Source organism: Scyliorhinus canicula, chromosome 16 (genome assembly GCF_902713615.1).
Source record: "Scyliorhinus canicula chromosome 16, sScyCan1.1, whole genome shotgun sequence".
Classification (NCBI taxonomy): domain Eukaryota; kingdom Metazoa; phylum Chordata; class Chondrichthyes; order Carcharhiniformes; family Scyliorhinidae; genus Scyliorhinus; species Scyliorhinus canicula.
The window spans coordinates 9,526,288-9,544,044 of record NC_052161.1 but is presented as its reverse complement, the minus strand read 5'-3'; the positions used below and the strand labels follow the sequence as shown (position 1 = coordinate 9,544,044).

Genomic DNA, 17,757 nt, shown 5'->3' with positions numbered 1-17,757 from the left:
ATACAATTCACTGCACGTGACACCAAGAAACGGCTGAAGACACTGCAAAGACCCTGACAATATGGAGCTCCAGAACTAGGTGCACCCCTAGCCAAGCTGTTCCAGTACAACTACAAAAACTGACATCTCTCTGGCAATGTGGAATGTGTTGAATCTTTTTGGAACGTGTCCACAAAAAGCAGGTCAATTCCAACCCAGCTAATTACCGTTCCATCAATCATCAGCACACTGATTGGGGGGGGGGGGCTATGAAGCAGAAATACCCTGTTCACTGACGCTCATTTTGGGTTCTGCACGGCCAACTAACTCCGCACTTCGTTACAGCGTAGGGTCAAAAAATGGACAAAGAGCTGAAGGCCAGAGGTGAGGTGAGAGTGACTGCCCTTGATAGCGGGGTAGCATTTGACTGAGTATGGCAACGAGGAGCCTGAGCAAAACTGAAGTCAATGGGAATCAGGGGGGAAACTCTCCGCTGGTTGGAGTCATACCCAGCACAAAGGAAGTTGGAGTTGTCAGAAGTCAAACATGCTCAGCCCCAGGAGGGAGATAGAGAACCTAGTGGAGTGGTGCAGCGACAACAATCTCTCCCTCAATGCCAGCAAAACTAAAGAGCTGGTCATTGACTTCAGGAAGCAAAGTACTGTACACACCCCTGTCAGCATCAACTGGGTGGAGATAGTTAGCAGCTTCAAATTCCTGGGGGGTGCACATCTCCAAAAATCTGTCCTGGCCCACCCACGTTGCGCTACCACCAAGAAAACACAACAGCGCCTATACTTCCTCAGGAAACTAAGGAAATTTGGCATGTCCACATTAACTCTTACCAACTTTTACAGATGCACCATAGAAAGCATCCTATCGGGCTGCATCACAGCCTGGTATGGCAACTGCTCGGCTCAGGACCGCAAGGAACTTCAGAGAGTCGTGAATACCGCCCAGTCCATCACACGAACCTGCCTCCCATCCATTGACTCCATCTACACCTCCTGCTGCCTGGGGAAAGCAGGCAGCATAATCAAGGATCCCTCCCACCCGCTTACTCACTCTTCCAACTTCTTCCATCGGGCAGGAGATACAGAAGTCTGAGAACACGCACGAACAGGTTCAAAAACAGCTTCTTCCCCACTGCAACCAGACTCCGAAATGACCCTCTTATGGGCTGACCTCGTTAATACTACACCCCTGTAAGCTTCATCCGATGCCGGTGCTTATGTAGTTACATTGTATACCTTGTGTTGCCCTATTATGTATTTTCTTTTATTCCCATGTACTTAATGATCTATTGAGCTGCTTGCAGAAAAATACTATTCACTGTACCTCGGTACACGTGACAATAAACAAATCCAATCCAAGACACCACTGCAGGGGCTCCTCAGGTTAGTGTCCTTGGCCTCGTGATCTTCAGCTGCTTCATCAATTACCATGCCTTCATCGCAAGGTCAGAAATGGAGGATGTTCACTGCTGATTACACAATGTTCACTCCTCAGAACCTGAAGCAGTCCACGTCCATATGCAGCAAGATGTGGATAACATCCAGGCTTAGGCTGATATGTGGCAAGTAACATTTGCGTCACAAAAGTGCCAGGCAATGACCATCTCCAACAAGCGAGAATCCAACCATGCCCCTGGACATTCAATGGCATTACCATTGCTGAATCCCCCATTATGAACATCCTGGGGGGGTTGTCATTGACCAGAAACTGAACTGGAGTAACATATAAATATTGTGGCTACAAGAGCAGGTCAGAGATTGGGAATTGTGCAAAGAGTAACTCACCTCCTGACTCCCCAAAGCCTGTCCATCACCTACAAGACAGAGGCCAGGAGTATGATGGAATATTCTCCACTTGCCTGGATGAGTGCAGCTCCAACAACATTCAATAAGTTGACACCATCCAGGACAAAACAGCCTTGCTTGATTGGCACCTCATCATCCACTACCATCAACATTCACTCCCTCTACCACCGATGAACAGTAGCTGCAGTGTTTGTCAACTATAAGATGCACTGAAGCAACTCGCTAAGGCTCCTTCAACAGCACCTTCCAAAGCTGTGACCTCTACCACCTCGTAAGACACGGGCAGGAGATGCAAGGGAACACCACCATCTTCATGTTCCCTCCCCAAGCCACTCAACGTTGTGATTCGGAACTATAATCGCCATTCCTTCTCTGTCATCGAGTCAATATCCTGGAGCTCCCTCCCCAACAGCACTGTGCAGGTACCCATATCACAGAGACTGCAGCAGTTCAAGAAGGCAGGTCACCACCCACCTTCCCAAGGGAATTTAGAAAATTAAACAATGTATGAGATTTGGTCAAGATATTAAAAATCATAAGGGGTCTGGAGAGAGTGGATAGAGTGAAAATGTTCCTTTGTGAAGGGTTGGAGATACAGACGGCACAGATTTAAGATAATTAGCAAAAGAAACCCTTGCATCTCCTGACCTTGTCCCTGCCAGAGAAGGAACACTTTTCATGCAGGGTGTTGTTAGGATCTGGAATTCACTGCTTGAGTGTGGTAGAGGCAGATTCAATCAAAAAGGGAATGAAATTGTTATCTGTAAAAGTAAATATTTGCAGGGCTACAGCAACAAGGCAGGGGACAGGCTCTTCCGGAGAACTGGCACAGCTATGATGGGCCAAATGGCCTCTCTGTGTGTAATCTTTCTATGATTCCATCCTATTTCAGATTGACAGAGAATTGATTCTTGAAATGGATCTTCAATTCCCAAATTTCAAACAACAAAAACCTGTAATATTTACCTACAACCTACAAAAGTCTGAAAACATGCAACCAACAGATTCAAAAACAGCTTTTCCCCCTGCTGTTACCAGGCTCCTGAATGACCTTCTTATGGACTGAACTGATCTCTCTACGCATCTTCTCTCCTGTGTAAGCACTGTACTCCGTATGCTTCACCCGATGTCTACGTCTATGTACTTACATTGTGTATTTATCGTATGTCCTATGTTTTTTTTATGTATGGAATGAACTGTCCGGACTGGACACAGAACAATACTTTTCACCGTATCTCAGTACACGCGACAATAAATCTAAATCTAGTTAGGTTTGTCAAACACCACACAACTTTCTAATTAAAATATTTAGTTTTAATGTGTATTTATCGTATGTCCTATGTTTTTCATGAATGGAATGATCTGCCTGGACTGGAAGTAGAACAATACTTTTCACTGTACCTCGGTACACGTGACAATAAATCTAAACCTAGTTAAGTTTGTCAAACACCGCACAGCTTTCTAATTAAAAGATTTAGTTTTAATCAAGACTGAATTCTGACTGACAACTTTTAAAACATTTTTTCAAAAAGTCACAATGCCTGTTTTTTTCCCCCAGCGAACTAGGCACAAATTGGTTCCGACCTTCAAATAGTATTTTGCAGCTGCAAGTTCCTTAGTTTAATATTAAACTAAGTACCATTCTGATTAATGCATCCTGAATAGTGAAATTTTAAGTTACATATTTATAAACCATTGCAGATTATTTTATTTACAAATCAACCTATTTAAATAAAAACAGAATATGCTGAAAAAAGCTCAGCCGGTCTGGCAGCATCTGTAGAGAGAGAAACAGCTAACATTTCAAGTCCTCTTTTTCAGAACTGTCCCAGAGGGTGATCTTGTTTTTCTTTACCTATTTAAATATACATTAGACGCCAACCCCACAAATATGGGGCAGCGTTCAAACATCCCACAATCAAATGTTCATTTCTGGCATGGAACTGGAGTAGGAAGGCTCATTTAAAAAAAATATTGGAGCATACACATAATTAAAATCATGGTTTGTTGTTTTATACCAAAATTCATAGGTGGGTCAATTGAGATTTTGTATCTCGTTACAGATTAAATTCATCCTCTCCCTTCAGTTTATATACATCCCCAAAAGGTGAATTAAGGAATTGGTTTAGAAAGGGGTTGAAAGATTATGGGCAGGATTCTCCCATCCCGTGGCAGAGTGTCCACGCCATCATAAACACCATCGCGTTTTACGACGGCGTGAACGGGCCGCTGCCAGGAGTAATTCTGGCCCTACAGGGGGCCAGCAAGTCACTGGAGTAGTTTACGCTGCTCCAGCGGCCGATCCCGGCACGAACTGGGCACCACAGGATCCGCACATGCGCAGTGGTGCCAGCGCCAATGCGCGCATGCGCTCTGGCCTCCTCCAACGCGTCGGCCCCGACGCAACATGGCGCAGGAGTACAGGGGCCGGCGCGGAAGAAAAGAGGCCGGGGGACAGAGAGGCCGGCCAGCCGATCGGTGAGCCCCGATTGCGGGCCAGGCCGCATCGGCGGCCCCATCCCAGGATCAGACCTCCTTCCCCCCCCCCCCCCCCCCCACACAGGCCGCCACCCGACCCTTCCACGCAGAGTGCCCACCGGCTACGAGCAGGTGTGGACGGCGTCGGTGGGACTCAAGTGTTTTCGCTATGGCCGCTCGGCCCATCCCGGATCAAGGATTGGCAGGCTGGCGTAGAGCGGGCCGCGATCACTGCCGCGCCAAACACGCCAGCACCAATGGCGCCGATTCTCCGCTCTGCTTCAGGTACTTGCTTCAGGATATCTGTAGCTCAGGGGTGGGCAAACTACGGCCCACGGGCCGCATGCGGCCCGCCAAAGGTCTTTATGCGGCCCACCAAGATCAAGTCATAAAAAATTTTTTTTAAAATAAAATTAAAATTTTTTTATTTTTTTTTAATTTTAAGATTAATGGGGGGGGGGGCTGTTGGGTTACTGGTATAGGGTGGATATGTTGACTTGAGTAGGGTGATCATTGCTCGGCACAACATGTGTTTCATGTGAAGTTTCTACTTTAAAATATTAATTAATAAAAATTAATTGCTTTTTTTTCCTTTAAAAACCTTTTATTTTGGCTATTTTAAATATTAATTATTTTATAGAATAGAATAGAACAGTACAGTACAGAACAGGCCCTTCGGCCCTCGATGTTGTGCCGAGCAATGATCACCCTACTCAAACCCACATATCCACCCTATACCCGTAACCCAACAACCCCCCCCCCCCTTAACTTTACTTTTTAGGACACTACGGGCAATTTAGCATGGCCAATCCACCTAACCCGCACATCTTTGGACTGTGGGAGGAAACCGGAGCACCCGGAGGAAACCCACGCACACACGGGGAGGACGTGCAGACTCCGCACAGACAGTGAACCAGCCGGGAATCGAACCTGGGACCCTGGAGCTGTGAACCATTTATGCTAACCACCATGTTACCGTGCTGCCCTATTTTACTTAATATACTATGCGGCCCTTTAAAATTGTGAATTTCTGAATGTGGCCCTTGCACGGAAAAGTTTGCCCACCCCTGCTGTAGCTGCACAGACCAAGATGTGGCATAACAAGAACAGGGGCCAGACAGGAAATTTAAACACTCATATCTAAAACAGCCAGCATTCTGGTTTGTTTTCTGTTATATATTTCCAGGAATTCTACGTCACTTTCATCCAGTCATGTACTCACTTGCATTTTCTGCTTGTGATACAGACTGACCTCAACCACAGAGGGCAAGCTGTACTTTTTCCTTTTGAGTAGACTAGGGGATTTTCACTGTAACTTCATTGCAGTGTTAATGTAAGCCCACTTGTGACAATAAAGATGATTATTATTATACAACAATAATACCTTATACAGCACCTTCAACATAATTAATTATATCCAGGTGCCTCACAGGAGAAGTCCTCAAACAAAGTTTGACACATGGCATATTAAAGGAGAGGGAGAGATACAAAGAACGAGGAGGGGAATTCCAGAATTTGGAGCTTAATCAGATTAGGGCACAGTAACCAATGGTGGAGCAATTAAAATCAGGAATGTTCAAGCGGCGGGAATTGGAGTGAAAAGATCTCAAAGGGTTGCAGAGCTGGGTGAGGTTGCAAGAGATAGGAAGGGTCAAGGCCGAGGATGATTTAAAACAAGGATCTTTTACTAGCGTCACAAGCAGGGTTACATTAACACTGCAATGAAGTTACTGTGAAAATCCCCTAGTCGCCACACTCCGGCGCCTGTTCGGGTACACTGAGGGAGAATTCAGAATGTCCAATTCACCAAGCAAGCACGTCTTTCGGGACTTGTGGGAGGAAACCAGTGCACCCGGAGGAAACCCACCCAGACTCCCCACAGACAGTGACCCAAGCGGGAATCCAATCTGGGTCCCTGGCGCAGTGAAGCAACAGTGCTACCCACTGTGCTACCGTGCCATAGAGAACCTTAAATATTGAGGCATTGCTCATTACGCCTAGGCTGATTGGCAAATGGTATCACTGTTTTGATGAGCTTGAGCTCAAGCTCACACTCTCTCTCTCTCCCCCTCATTTCCTGTTACCCAGACCACCCCCCCCCCCTTTTCCTTTCCCCAATATTGCCATAGGAACACAAGCTGCATGTTCCCCTCCAGATCACACACCATCCTGACTTGGAACTATATCGCTCTTCCTTCGCTGTCGCTGGGTCAAAGTCTTGGAACTCCCTCCCTAACAGCACAGTGGGTGTACCTACACCACATGGACTGCAGCGGTTCCAGAAGGCAGCTCACCATCACCATCTCAAGGGGCAATTAGGGATGGGCAATAAATGCTGGTCTAGCCAGTGATGCGCACGTCCTGTGAACAAATCAAGAAAAAAAGAGGTTTCCTCTCTCGGCTTTTTTCCAATCATTACCTGGAGATCTCGGTTTACCATTATGTTTATTTTTCGCTCAGCTGTCTAGCCATTATGCTGCCCTCTCTTTCTAAATTAACCAACTCCTCTCATCACGTCACACACACTTGCACCTGCAGACCATAACTCCCCACTCTCTAACTTTCCGCTTGCTATTACATCTGCAACGGTGGATCTACTTATTTACCTTCACCATTTTCCCCAGTACAACATTGAAGGTTTCTCCCATTCTGATTGATCTCTCCTGGTATGAAAATGAAATGAAAATCACTTATTGTCACAAGTAGGCTTCAAATGAAGTGACTGTGAAAAGCCCCTAGTCGCCACATTCCGGCGCCTGTTCGGGGAGGCTGATACGGGAATTGAACCGTGCTGCTGGCCTGCCCTTGGTCTGCTTTCAAAGCCAGCTATTTAGCCCTGTGCTAAACCAGCCCCGCTGTGCTCCAGCACTCCAATCCAACGGCCACAAGCTTCAGTATAACAGATGAACAAATCAGTGTTGAGCAGCCATCCTCTGATTTGATGGACCAACTTCAAGCAACAACAGCTTTCCCTCTCCTCTGCCAAGACGAGCAGTACTCCTCAGTACTGAGCCTCACCCCAAAGAGCTAAGACAACACCTGCTCTACTGCCGACAGTCATCTTAAATCCCATCATCCTGCCACACCCCCCTCATCTGCAGGTACGAGGAGCTCATGGACATTTTGTCACGGAGATCGAACACCATCCACTGAGCTGCCTCAGCTGATGCTCAGTAAGAAGTCTTACAACACCAGGTTAAAGTCCAACAGGCTTGTGAAATCCTACCAACTGTCCTGGCTGGAGACAATTCACAACCTGGGATTATCCCTCTCTCCAGATGCTCCGTCTGGACCTGTAAAGACTTAATTACCTGCAAAGACTCGCATTCAAAGTATCGTCTTGCATCTTTGACTTTGTGTGTATATATATATATATATATATATATATGTATGTATGTTTCTGGAACCTACCGCTTCATTCACCTGAGGAAGGAGCTGCGCTCCGAAAGCTAGTGATTCAAAACAAACCTGTTGGACTTTAACCTGGTGTTGTAAGACTTCTTACTGAGCTCACCCCAGTCCAACACCGGCATCTCCACCTCTCAGCTGATGCTGGCCCGACACTCCCCCAATTTCCCACCAAGCCACACCTCATGCCAATCTCCCCCATGCCTTACACTAGACCCTGTTTGTTGATCGCCATCTCCCCTCATGACCTCTCCAGGCTGATGTGATGTAGGAAACCCAGCTCCGGCACCCAATCAACCTCCTTTCCTGACCCCGCCCATACGAACTGACATGGAACTGGGACTGCCCATCAATGGCAACTTCTTCCTTCCTTTCAGAACTGATGTCGCCCCACTCCTCAAATCTCACTTTTTTATACCAACTATTCACCCATCTCCAGCCTCCCTTTTCTCCACAAAACCCTTCATCATACAATCAAATCCTCCAAAATATGTTCCCACAACTCCATGTCTAAATCTTTTGATCAGATTTCTGCTCCTGTTACAGCCCTAAATCAAAGTTAGAAATGAGATATTTCATGACTCTAACCCTTCCTCATGGGAGAAATGTCAACTCTATCATTCCCTTCACTGCCGCTCCTCCAGTGTCCAGTTTAGAGATTGCCCTTGTTTGGTTTCATTCCTATCCATCCAAACATAGCTAAAAGATCTGCCTGTTCCCACACCATTACCTCTGGACTCCTTCCTTGACCCACTCCTCTTCCTCATATACCTGCTAACCCTTTGGCGACATCCCCACAGACATGGGGTGAGTTTCCATTGGTACAACAATAGGAACATTTCAGAACCAAGCCATTGAGCCCCTCGCACTTGCTCCCCTATTCAATTTGGTCAGGATGAGCTGCAACTTAACTCTGTTGTCCTGTCTTTGCTTCATACCTTTTAATATCCCATATAACAGAGCTCCATAAATTTCAATAACATCCAACTTCTTCATCTCTGAACAACTTTCCTCGACCCCTGGCCAACTGCTGCATAACATTGAATCTTTGAAGACCACAAATTTCTTCAGTATGATACAATGTTAGACATATAATTTACAGTGCAGAAGGAGGCCATTTGGCCCATCGAGTCTGCATCAGAAAGACCAACCCACCTCAGACCGCATCTCCACACAACCCAGTAACCCCACCGAACGTTTTTGAACACTACAGGCAATTTAGGATGGCCAAACCACCTGCACATTTTGGACTGTGGGAGGAAACTGGAGCACCCGGAGGAAACCCACGCCGACACGGGGGAGAACATGAAGACTCCTCACAGACAGTGACCCAGCGGGGAATTGAACCTAGGACCCTGGAGCTGTGAAGCAACTGTGCTAACCACTATGCTACCGTGCTGCCCATGTTGGTTGGGAGTGTGAGCTGAGGAGGAGGATGCAGTGATGCTTCAGTGTGATTTGGACAAGCTGAGAGAGTGGACAGATGCACAGCAGATGCAGTATAATGTGGATAAATGGGAGGTTATCCACTTTGATAGCAAAAACAGAAAGGCAGATAATTACCTGAATGGCTATAGATTGAAAGATGGGAACGTACAATGGTACCTGGGTGTCCTTGTGCACCAGTCACTGAAAGTAAGCATGCAGGGGCAGCAAATGGTATAGCAACCTTCATAGCGAGAGGATTCGAGTACAAGAGCAGGGATGTCTTGCTGCAATTATACAGGGCCTTAGTGAGACCACACCTAGAACAGTGAGAGAACTTTTGGTCTCCTTCTCTGAGGAAGGATGTTCTTGTTGTAGAGAGAGTGCAGCGAAGATTCACCACAGATTTCTGGGATGGCAGGACCAACATACGAGGCGAGATTGAGTTGTCAGGTTTATATGTGCTGGAGTTTAGAAGAATGAGGGGCGGGGGAGGGGTTCATCGAGACCCATAAAATGCTAACAGGACTAGATAGGGTAGATGCAGGAAGGATGTTCCCGATGGTTGGGGGGGGGGGGGGGGGGGGGGGGGGGGGGGTGGTCTGGAACCAGGGTCACAGTTTGAGGATACAGGGTAGACCATTTGGGACTGAGATGAGTGATGAGCCTGTGGAATTCTCTATCACAGAACGCAGTTGAGGCCAAAACATTGTATGTTTACAAGAAGGAGTTAGAGAGGGTAAAGGATATGGGGGTGGTGGGGTGGGGGGGGGGGGGGGGGGGGGTGCAGGAACACGTTACTCTGGTGGATGAACAGCCACGATCATAACGAATGGTGGAGCAGGCTCATAGGGCCACATGCCCTATTTCTGCTCCTATTTTCTCTGTTTCAATCATTGCAAAGAACAAGGTCATTATCTTAGGACCAAAAATCCCATAGTCCTACTGATCCAATGCCTCTTCCCGGCCAATGTCACAGTCTCAACCAGATAGTTAGCAGCCTTAACATTCGCCTTGACCCTGAACTGAACATCCACATTCTCCACCACAAAGATCACCTACTTCCAACGCTCCAATGTTACCCTCCAAACCACTTCGGAAACTCTCAGCAACTGCCTGCTCAGATTCCAACCTTCTGCTGCCTGACCTCCCATTATTGGAACATGGACATTGCTAGATTTAAATAAGATCCAAGATCTGTCAAGATTGCATTCTATGGTCCTGGCCATCGCATGTTACTACCAGAATGGAGCTGTTTACCAATCATAACAATTAATCTTGATCCCGCACCTCTCCACTTCCTCTATATTCTAACCCTTCTCACCATCTCTATCTTCCTTCCTCAATCAATCATTCCTCTCATCCATATCTTCCAGTCAGTATCCTAATGTCCTTCCCTCTTTTCAATCATCTTGATCTTCTCTCCTTTGCACTCATTAACTTAGAAGACCATAAGACACAGGAGCAGAAGTAGGCCATTCGGCCCATCAAGTCTGCGCCGCCATTCAACGAGATCATTCTGAACTGATATGATCCTCAATTCCACTTTCCCGCCTTATCGCCATAACCTTCAATTCCCTTACTGATAAGACAGGGTCCTCTTACATAGAACTTACAGTGCAGAAGGAGGCAATTCAGCCCATCAAGTCTGCACCGATCCACTTAAGCCCTCACTTCCACCCTATCCCCGTAACCCAATAACCCCTCCTAACCTTTTTTTTGGACACCAAGGGTAATTTAGCATGGTCAATCCACCTCACCTACACGTCTTTGGACTGTGGGAGGAAACCGGAGCACCCGCAGGAAACCCACGCAGACATGGGGAGAATGTTCAGACTCCGCACAGACAGTGACCCAGCAGGGAATCGAACCTGGGACCCTGGTGCTGTGAAGCCACAGTGCTAGCCACTTGTGCTATCGTACTGCCCTAACACTCAAATGCACAGCCTCTACAGCTCTTAATGGTAATGAAATCCTCAGATTCACTACCCTCAAGAGAAAAAATTCCTCCTCATCCCCGTCTTAAATCGTGACCCCTTACTCTGAGATTATGCGGTCAGATCCTAGACTCTCTCACAAGGGGAAACAACCTCTCAGCATTTACTCTGTCAGGCTCCCTGAGAATCCATTGCCTCAATAAGGATGCCTCTCCTTCAAAACTCCCAATAGAACTTGATCTCTTTTTCTCCTCTTCTTTTTCCCGTTATCTAATCTCGCTCACTACAATTTAAAAAAAAACCATGATCCACATCGATCCTCCTCTTCTTTCTCCTGTCACCATCCTGAATTGACTTCCACCTCGTTCATGCATTTTTTGTTTTATAAATTTAGAGTGCCCAATTCATTTTTTCCAATTAAGGGCCAATTTAGCGTGGCCAATCCACCTACCCTGCACATCTTTGGGTTGTGGGAGCGAAACCCACGCAGACACGGGGAGAATGTGCAAACTCCACACGGACAGTGACCCAGAGCCAGGGATCGAACCTGGGATCTTGGCGCCGTGAGGCAGCAGTGCTAACCCACTGCGCCACCGTGCTGCCCCTCGTTCATGCATAATTCTCATTGTGAACTGCTTCCTCTATCATGACCTCACATTTCTGTATCTTTTCTTACCTCCTTTTCTATGACAGCACTGATCTTTCTCTCTCTCGCTAGCCCCAACATTAATTATCCTGATCCATTTTTCGATCCCCTTTTCAGTGCTTCACCATCCATCTCATCCTTTTCAGCCCAGTGCTGACCCATCACTCTCTCTCTCGCCTTTTCCCTGACTCACCACTTAACTATTAATGTTTTGTATTATAATCAATGACTTAAGTTTGCTTTTTTCAGGGTCATCTACTCAAAACCAGCACCCAGACTAACTCTTTGTAAGTGGGCCTCTGCAACACATTGGTGTCCCGAATAAAACACAAGTCGGCAACATCTTATAATTTATGGAATTAGGACCTGTCAAATCATAGATCATGGAATTTACAGTGCAGAAGGGGGCCATTCGGCCCATCGAGTCTGCATGGGCACTTTGGAAAGGGCGTCCCTAATCCATGCCTCACTCTATTCCCGTAACCCAGTAACACCACCTTACCTTTTGGACATGAAGGGTCAATTTATCATGGCCAATCCACCTAACTTGCACATCTTTGGACTGTGAGAAGAAACCGGAGCACCTGGAGGAAACCCATGCACACATGGGGAGAACATGCAAACTCCACACAGTCACCCGAGGCTGGAATTGAACCCGGGACCCTGAAGCTGTGAGCCACCAGCGCTAACTGTGCCACCCATATGAAATGGTGGCATGCTGAAGAAGAAAAACTTTAAAATTCAAACTGAAATACATCTTGGGTGATGATAAAGGCCAAGAAAAAAGCATTCTGCCGTTTTGCAAAAGGGCCCTTGTCTTCTTAAGGGACCAGTATTTGTGCATGTCTGTGGAAAAGGACGAGATTCTCTGGCTTCTCCGCGTGTTTCTCGGCAGTGGGTGGGATCTTCTGGTTCCCTCTCACTGTCAATGGGATTTCCCATTGAATCCACCCCACGCTGCCGGGAAGCCAGCCGCGGGCCCGGAAGATCTCGCCCCAAGTGAATGATTTGCCAAGAGCCACAATATTGCCAGCGACTAACTTGAAGCAGCCGGATGCAACCTTCAGGCGAGGTAACCCCCCCCCCCCCCCCCACCATGAGGCTGGTCCACAGCATCCAGGGCATGCAGATATTGACAAAATGTTACAAATAAAAAAAAGTGTCCACTTCAGTCTATATTAAAAAAAAGAAGAGGTCCTCAGCTAAACATTGGGGGTCGGGTTACAAACAGTTAAATCCCAAACCGCGGAGTAATCTGGCAAAGAGACCAGTTCAGCACTTCCTTAGAAAGAGTTAAACACTTTTTGAATGGCCTTGGGCTGGGTGGGAAGATTGAAGATTCTCTGGAATAATTCACGGGACGGTTCCATCAGGGAGCATCCGCTTCCCTGGCAGGTTGGATAAAATGGCCTCCCGGATTTGTAGTTTGCAATTTGGACTATTGCACTTTGCAAAGAGGACCGGAAAACCGAGAACGAACCCCCCCCCCCCCCCCCCCGCAATCGAGAAGGCGGTGAGTGGCCCTTTAAAAGCACTCCCGACCCAATGAAGGAAACTGAGTCCTTTGCACCTTAAACCTAATCTCAAACCGATTTCCGCCTCCCAGCCAGCCCCAAGCACAAACATATCTGAAGCTGAATGTCAGCTCAAAATTTAAAATAAAAAATACACAGCAGTGAATTTGACACCTTTCGGGATTTATTTTGGTGTTTTACAGGGCTTTAAAAAAAAGAATAATTGAAGAGTTTCCTATTTGCAACATTAGACAAGTGTGGAGACGAGTCCAATTGCGATTACAGGGAGGCAAAGCCTGAAACGGAACGGGGAGGGGAACAAACCCAGAGCGTCCGGCAGCACCGAGCCTTTAACAGAGGGGCTGATTCTGGGGGTGGGGGGACTGGAGTGCACCAACAGCCCTTACTCATGTCTGCAACCTATATATAGCGCGGCAGATCAGTGAGATTGCAACAACAACAAACACACACAAGTGGCAACATTGTAGCGATCCAGCCCCTTCCCTGAAACTGATCAGCCCGAAACTGACACATTTCGACACAATTCACTTACTTCTTGTTGCAGATTCCTGGAAGTTCGCTGCACCTAGGTCCTGAAATCAAACCTCGGCCCCCCTTCCCATTCCCATTCCTCAGTTTTGCTGCTGGGTTTGTTTTGATTCCGTGAAGCTGATCATATGACCCAATCCACAAACCCTCCCCCTCCCCCATCCCCCTGTCACATGCTCACACTTGTCATCTGCAGCTTTAAAGCGAGAATGTTGGGTGCGATTCATGGCAGCTCCCGTCATACAATTTGGTGTGGGTGGGGGTGGGGGTGGGGGTGGGTGGGGGGGGGGGGTGGGGGGTGGGGGGGGGGGGGGGGGTTAAATAAACGCAAATATTCCCAATTCTTTCTTTTCCATAAACCTCTCCCCAAAGGGCATCACCACCCCCCCCCCCCCCCCCCGCCCGGGTGATCGCCGCTGTCACTGGGAGAAGGCGGGACTGATACACTTCACCCCCTCTAGAGGAGAAAGGGAAATAAATGTCCCCCCCCCCCCCAAAATGCGCACGAAGCGGACATTTATTGGAGGGAAAGTGGGAATTGGCCAGCCCTGTGCTCAGATGTCACCATGTCAGCGGTGACTCTGCAGGAGGCTCTCTGCATTCACAGTCACAGCTTTGTGGGGTCACGGTCCCCCCCCCCCCCCCCCCCAGAGATTCTGAACACCACCCTGGGAACTGGGACTGGGAACACTTGCCCCCTCCCCCGAGATTGGGAACACCCCCCTTCACCCCGAGACTGGGAACACCCCCCCCCCCCCCCCAGACAGGGAACACAATCCCCCCCCCCCCCCCACCAGGGACTGGGAACACTCCCCCCCCCCCCCCGCCCCGAGATTGGGAACACCCCCCCCCTTCACCCCGAGACTGGGAACACTTCCTCCCCCCCCCCCCCAGAGACTGGAAACACCCCCCCTCCCCCAGAGACAGGGAACACCCTCCCCCCTCCCAGAGACCGGGAACACCCCTCCCTTCCCTCGAGACTGGGAACACAACCCCCCGACACTAGGAACACCCCCCCCCCCCCCGAGACCAGGAACACCCTCCCCTCCCCCAGACTGGGAACACTCCCACCCCTCCGCTGAGACCAGGAACCCCCCCCCCCCCCGAGACCAGGAACACCCCCACCCCCCGAGACCAGGAACACCCCCCCCCCCGAGACCAGGAACACCGCCCCCCTCCCCCAGAGACTGGGAATACTTCCCCCCCCCACCCCAAGACTGGGAACACGCCTCCCCACCCCCGAGACTGGGAACACTTCTGCCACCCCCTCCCCCAGAGACTAGGAACACCCCCCCCCTCCCAGAGACTGGGAACACTCTTCCCCCCCCCCCCCCAGAGACTGGGAACACTCTCCCCCCAGAGACTGGGAACACTCTCCCCCCCCCCAGAGACTGGGAACACCCCCCCCCCCCCCAGAGACTGGGAACACTCTTTCCCCAGCCCCCCAGAGACTGGGAACACTCCCCCCCCCCCCACCCCCGAAACTGGGAACACTTCCGTCGCCCCCTCCCCCAGAGACTGGGAACATCCCCCCCCCCCCCCCCCCCGGAGACTGGGTACACTCTTTCCCCCTCCCCCAGAGACTGGGAACACTCTTCCCCCCCCCCCCCCCCCCCGAGACTGGGAACACTTCCGCCGCCCCCTCCTCCTTCCCCTCCGGGGATGAGAATGGGGAGGCGGAAGGGGAGGCAGGGGAATGGGGAGGGGGTGATGGGGAAGGGGGAAGGGAAGAGGGAGGTGGGAGAGGGGGAAGGAAAGGGGGAGGTGGGGGAGGGGGAAGGGAAGGGGGGCGGGGGAGGTGGGGGAGGGGGAAGGGAAGGGGGGCGGGGGAGGTGGGGGAGGGGGAAGGGAAGGGGGGGGGGGAGGGGGGAGGCAGTGAAAGGAAGGGGAGGGGAGGTGGGAAAGGGGAGGCAGGGAAGGGGTTGGGCGGGGGTGGAAGGGAAGGTGGGGGGTTTGGGGAGGGAAGGTGGGGGGTTTGGGGAGGAAGGGTGGGGGGTTTGGGGAGAAAGGGTGGGGGGGTTTGGGGAGGAAGGGTGGGGGGGGTTTGGGGGAGGAAGGGTGGGGGGGTTTGGGGCGGAAGGGTGGGGGGGTATGGGGAGGAAGGGTGGGGGGGTTTGGGGAGGAAGGGTGGGGGGGGGTTTGGGGAGGAAGGGTGGGGGGGGTTTGGGGAGGAAGGGTGGGGGGGGTTTGGGGAGGAAGGGTGGGGGGGGTTTGGGGAGGAAGGGGGGGGGGGGGGGTTTGGGGAGGAAGGGGGGGGGTTGGGGAGGAAGGGGGGGGGGGGGGGTTGGGGAGGAAGGGTGGGGGGTTTGGGGAGGAAGGGTGGGGGGGTTTGGGGAGGAAGGGTGGGGGGGGTTTGGGGAGGAAGGGTGGGGGGGGGTTTGGGGAGGAAGGGTGGGGGGGGTTATGGGGAGGAAGGGTGGGGGGGTTTGGGGAGGAAGGGTGGGGGGGGGGGTTTGGGGAGGAAGGGTGGGGGGGTTTGGGGAGGAAGGGTGGGGGGGTCTGGGGATGGGGAGGCAGGGTGGGGGGTTGGAGAGGCAGGGTGGGGGGTTGGGGAGGCAGGGTGGGGGTGATGGGGAGGCAGGGTGTGGGGATGGGGAGGCAGGGTGGGGGGGGGGTGGGGATGCAGGGTGGGGGGATGGGGAGGCAGGGTGGGGGGATGGGGAGGCAGGGTGGGGGGATGGGGAGGCAGGGTGGGGGGATGGGGAGGCAGGGTGTGGGGGATAGGGAGGCAGGGTGGGGGGTAGGGAGGCAGGATGGGGAGGCAGGGTGGGGGGATAGGGAGGCAGGGTGGGGGGATGGGGAGGCAGGGTGGGGGGGGATAGGGAGGCAGGGTGGGGGGGATGGGGAGGCAGGATGGGGAGGCAGGGTGTGGGGGATAGGGAGGCAGGGTGGGGGGGATGGGGAGGCAGGGTGGGGGGGATGGGGAGGCAGGATGGGGAGGCAGGGTGTGGGGGATAGGGAGGCAGGGTGGGGGGATGGGGAGGCAGGGTGGGGGGATGGGGAGGCAGGGTGGGGGGATGGGGAGGCAGGGTGGGGGGGATGGGGAGGCAGGGTGGGCGGGATGGGGAGGCAGGGGTGGGGGGGATGGGGAGGCAGGGTGGGGGGTTGGGGAGGCAGGGTGGGGGGATAGGGAGGCAGGGTGGGGGGTTGGGAAGGCAGGGTGGGGGGTTGGGGAGGCAGGGTGGGGGGTTGGGGAGGCAGGGTGGGGGGATGGGGGGGCAGGGTGGGGGGATAGGGAGGCAGGGTGGGGGGGGATGGGGAGGCAGGGTGGGGGGATAGGGAGGCAGGGTGGGGGGGATGGGGAGGCGGGGTGGGGGATAGGGAGGCAGGGTGGGGGGGATGGGGAGGCGGGGTGGGGGGGATGGGGAGGCGGGGTGGGGGGATGGGGAGGCGGGGGTGGGGGGATGGGGAGGCGGGGTGGGGGGGATGGGGAGGCTGGGTGGGGGGGTTGGGGAGGCAGGGTGGGGGGTGGGGAGGCAGGGTGGGGGGGATGGGGAGGCAGGGTGGGGGGGATGGGGAGGCAGGGTGGGGGGGATGGGGAGGCAGGGTGGGGGGGATAGGGAGGCAGGGTGGGGGGGTATGGGGAGGCAGGGTGGGGGGGATAGGGAGGCAGGGTGGGGGGATAGGGAGGCAGGGTGGGGGGATGGGGAGGCAGGGTGGGGGGGATGGGGAGGCAGGGTGGGGGGGATAGGGAGGCAGGGTGGGGGGATGGGGAGGCAGGGTGGGGGGATAGGGAGGCAGGGTGGGGGGTTGGGGAGGCAGGGTGGGGTGGAGGGGAGGCAGGGTGGAGGGGATAGGGAGGCAGGGTGGGGGGGATGGGGAGGCAGGGTGGGGGGTGGTGGGGAGGCAGGGTGGGGGGGATGGGGAGGCAGGGTTGGGGGGGATGGGGAGGCAGGGTGGGGGGTTGGGGAGGCAGGGTGGGGGGATGGGCAGGGTGGGGGGGATGGGGAGGCAGAGTGGGGGGGATGGGGAGGCAGGGTGGGGGGTGTAGGGAGGCAGGG

The 17,757-nt window shown here is 52.2% G+C and overlaps 1 protein-coding gene across 4 annotated transcripts in view; it reads right to left on the bottom strand.

Annotated features, from left to right (window-relative positions):
- The window catches only part of LOC119979737 (CREB3 regulatory factor-like), a 131,225-nt gene extending 117,339 nt beyond the window's left edge, over positions 1–13,886 (bottom strand). For all 4 annotated transcript variants that reach the window (XM_038822326.1, XM_038822324.1, XM_038822328.1 and 1 more), the window contains exon 1: positions 13,761–13,886. The gene's annotated coding sequence lies outside the window, so the exon portion shown is untranslated. The remainder of the gene's footprint in view (positions 1–13,760) is intronic.
- Positions 13,887–17,757: the final 3,871 nt, after the last annotated feature.